Raw genomic sequence first — 4,838 nt, 5'->3', positions numbered from 1 at the left:
GCTGCTTCTGTGTCACTGTATTCACATTGGGAATGGGGGAGGGGGTTGAGTCTTTGCAAAAAAAAAATAAAAAAATAAAATAAAGCAATGTAAATTTGCTGTAGAAGTTGGTGTAAGCAGGCCGAGGGACAAAGCATAGGGTCAAGAAAAGGAAATAATGTAGCATTTGTGAAAAGTGTGTGACAGTGACTACTACTGCAGGTTTGCAACACAACCCCATAGACAGTTGTGAGAAACAAAATGCACTCTCTTGAATTTTTTTTTTTTATCAGGACAAATAAAAAAAAAAAAAAAAAAAAGTAATTAAAATGAGGTAATGCAACCTCAGAGGAACAAAACACAACAGATTCCACCATTACATTAACAAAAATTAAGAGTGGAAAAGCCATGTCTGAAAAAGGCCTTAAAGGGGTATTCCCATGTACATAACCATATCTATATTTGTAGATAAGTAGAAGTTAAACATTTTTGCAAATATAAATAGTTAAAAATTCTGCAGAGTTTTAAAGACTTTCTCTACTATCTTAGTGGTGACAGTCTGATGTCTTTATCGGTTGCCAATGGATACAAAACTTTCTGTGGTCTGGGACTTTTCAGGAACCCAGCTATGATTTTCTTATTGTACCTGTGTTATGAGGCAGGGACACTACATGTATCAGAAGATATCCCGGCCACAATAAGGACATCATGGCTGATTTTCTGACCTTAGAAAGTTCCTGCATTCATGGTCGTATCCACTTGCAACCGATCAAGACGACAAAGCTGTAACCACAAGATATTTAGAGAAAATCTTTAAAACTCTGCAAAATATTTAATTACTATATTAGCAAAAATGTTTAACTTTTAATTATCTACAAATTAAAAAATGGTTATGTAGATGGGAATACCCCTTTAACCCCTTAAGGACCAGGCCATTTTTTGGTTTCGCATTTTCGTTTTTCTCTCCTCACATTTCAAGAGCCATAACTTTTTTCATTTTTCAGTTCAGTCACATGATGGCTTATTGTTTGCGGGACAAATTGTACTTTGTAATGGCACCATTCAATATGCTGTGCAATGTACTGGGAAGCTGGAAAAAAATTCAGAATGAGGTGCAATTGGAGAAAAAATGCATTTGCGCCATTTTCTTATGGTTTTAATTTTTACAGCGTTCACTGTTTGGTACAAATGACATGTTACCTGTGTTCTACGTGTCAGTACGAACGCGGTGATACCAAATTTATATAGTATTTGAAATGTTTTGATTTTTTAAAAAATGAAAAACTTTGCAAAATAGAAAAAAAAATGTGTCCTGTTCTGAGACCTGTAACTTTTTCATATTTGCATGTATGGAGCTGGGTGCGGTGTCTTTTTATGCGGGACAAGATGACGTTTTTATTGATACCATTTGGGGAAAGATCTGATGGTTTGATCACTTTTTATTCAATTTTTTTTATAGGAGGCAAAGTGTTTAAACGCTATTTTTATTTTTTTTGCCGCTATGCCGTTCATTGTATGGGATAAATGTTTTAATAGTTCGGGCATTTTGGAGCGCAGGGATACCAAATATGTTTAATGTTCTTTATTTACTTTTATATCTGATCTAGGGAAAGGGGGGGTGACTTTAACTTTTGTATTTTTTTAAAAAAAAATTAACTTTTTTTTTTTTCTTCTTTTACATTTATGATCAGACCCCTTAGGTACCTTGAAACCTAAGGGGTCTGATCGCTCATACTATTCACTGCAATACTACAGTATTGCAGTGAATAGCAAAATCACAGCACTTCTATTAGAGGCTGCATCTGGCATCGTGCAATAGAACCAATGCTATGACAAGCCTGGAAGCCTTCAATAGTCTTCTGGCTGTCATAACAACCGATCGCTGCCCTCTGACGTTCAGGAGGGCGGCAATTGGCGGAAAATGGCGGCACCCGTGCCACCTGCACAGTTTACATGCTGTGGTTGCGTTTGACTGCAATTTGTAAAGGGTTAACAGCAGCGATTTGACTCCTGAGCTCGCTCCATACATCCCCATGTGACCCATGATGTAATACTATGTCAAAGGTCACTAAGGGATTAAGCTTTTTTCAATCATAATTGCTAATAACAATAGCTTCTCCTAGATCATTGCTGATGATGTTGATAAGGTGGGCAAACATATCAAACACTCATCCACTGACTTGTCAATTTCTACAGGACCGGATGACCATCGAATGCGTATCTAAAGTAAAATTTCAACATCCCCTATCCAACATGCCAGGGGTGTCTGACAGTGTACTTGTATGTAGGGGTGGGGGAGAAATAGCTGTCGGCCAAATAATGCTGTGTTCACACATCAGTATATCATCCGTCCGTTTGAATTCAGTTTGACACTTCAAAACGGACTGAGGCACATACTGATTGTATACTGACACCTTTTTATGCTGATAGCAAACCCGCTCTCCGTCCCCTAGAGGACAGATAAGGGGATTACAAGTAGCAATTGTAAACAGAGTAGAGATAAGGAGAACACAGTGACATTTATTATATCTCCTTATCTCTACTCTGTTTACAATTGTTCCTTTTAATCCCTTTATCTGTCCTCTAGGGGACAGAGAGCGTTTGCTATCAGCATAAAAAGGTGTCCCTATGTAATCAGTATATGGATCAGTCCGTTTTTAGTCTCAAACTGAATTCAAATGGACGGATGGCATACTGATGTGTGAACACAGCATAAGGAAGTGTGTGTATTGCAAATCACTGATAGAGGTTGAGTGCAGAAAATGGATACTGGAGATGTAGCTTTTGTTCCTACTGGGGCTCCTAGGTCTGAGGTGCTAAGTGTGGGGGTGGCCAGGACGATTGGAGGAGTGGGATCTGCTGATATTACACATCTGTGTAGCTTTATATCAGGTTTTGCAGAACTTGATAAGTGTACTTGTGCATCTTTGTTTTCCATCGACTACTAGAAGCTGAAGGCACTGCCATTGGGAATATAAGATGCACAAATATAATTCACAAGCTGTATAAAAATGTATCAGAAAAAATTTCAGGTTTAAGTCAAGAACTCACAGCTCATCCAGGTAAAAATGCAAAAAGATTAAAAAAAAACAAAAAAAAAACCCTTAGGCTTGACAGTAAAAAACAAACAAACCCCCAACCTACCATTGAAGGCAGAAACCCTTGTATATGTGCAGGTGATAATATCTGGCACATCCATGATGCCAATGTGATTTATTTTAGAGGGAACCACACTGCCTCCACTTTTTTTTGCCATGTCCCTGATATCCATATAGGTACTGTGGCCTAGTGACATACAAAAAGGGCAATCTTGCTTGTAACAAAATTAACCTTTTAATCCATATGCAGATAATTTTTCTGCACCTACACTCACCACTGTAGGTGAAGACTTGTCAATCTTTGTTAGGAAACTGAGCTGCAGTGTCTTGATCTCTGCCTTGGTGAGCCTAGGAATAGCAGGAAGGTGTCTTTAATAGCACAACCCCTTTAAGCCATTCCTGCTAATGTTTGGCTAAAAGTAAGCTTGTTTTGGAATGTTATTAAAAACTTGTAGCTGAAATGTACAGAAGTGTAATGCTTCTAAGCAGGCCACTATTTGTGTGTTCTATGCAGTATGGAATTTCTACGTTCATGTCAGTCTGAGAACTGTCAGATCCATGTAAATGCTGGATGCTTTATATAATGGGCATCAGTCAGTTTCCCTAACACCAAATAAAGGGCTTAAAATGATGTCCGCACCTTCTTAGATACTTAAAGCTTGTGCAGCTGAGCAGGACAGGGAAGCTGACCATCACGGTTTCAGGGGTATGAGCTTCACCCGCTCTAACCTTTTGCCAGTTGAACAAAAAGCGGACTGTACTAAATAACTCCTGCAACTTTATATTCGAAACACTAGTTCTGCAATAAGAACTAAAAGTATTCGGGATTAGTGAAGTTTACTGATGTGCCGATAAATAGCCCATGCTCCATACTGTATAAGGCAGCCAGTGTTACCATGAATCACACTTCCTTCTAAGAGATTAGTCTGGGTCTATTTTCGGAGACACCCTGTCAGTCTATCTATTTGATGCCTGTAACATTATAGAGCTCTTAGCCTATATATACACACTTACCAACACAGAACATAATGGTGATGGTTACTACTGTATAATGCAGCACATTTACTGTAACCCTGCAGAGCTTCTAGTAATCCAAGGACTAAGAAGACAATCTATTTGTTACCCATAACAACCCCAAAACTTTACCGTTTTATAAATATCTGAATGAAGGTTCTTCAATGCCATGGAACAAAAATACATTGGAAACTTGTATGACTTTTCATTATACAATGAATAACCTTTTTATTTGCTGTGGAGGTTGTAACCTCCCACCTAAGACCATGGAGACAATAAGAGGCAAGGATACCACTTGACATAGGCAAGCAGCAAATAAATTAAGCTCTGTTACTTACCATAAAATACTTTTCGCATTAAAGAGGGTATAGTTGAAACTTTGGATGTATGCTATTGCAGCTGTCCTGGAAAGCGTTAGTTGTGCTAGTTGTTATAGTCCTTACACGTCACCATAAGATATGCATACATCACAGACAATTTTAACCTCGGCGATGGCCGACATTATATAAGGCCATATGTTTAGGGGTCTGCTAGTATCTTTATACTGCCTGTATACTTTGGAGGAGTCAGTGCACATGGCAAAGGAACTTCCCAAACTAAAGTTAAGTGCACTTGAATCAATTAGTTGTGCTATTTTTGATTCTTTTTACACAAGAAAGTGTATAAGCATCTTCTTCCTGCAGTTTATTAAAGTAGCGGGAGGTAATTAAAAAAAATAATTCTTGTTCGTGCCATTGGGACAATCCA

This window comes from Leptodactylus fuscus, chromosome 3, assembly GCF_031893055.1.
Source record: "Leptodactylus fuscus isolate aLepFus1 chromosome 3, aLepFus1.hap2, whole genome shotgun sequence".
NCBI classification, from domain to species: Eukaryota; Metazoa; Chordata; class Amphibia; order Anura; family Leptodactylidae; genus Leptodactylus; species Leptodactylus fuscus.
This window is presented reverse-complemented; position numbering follows the sequence as displayed.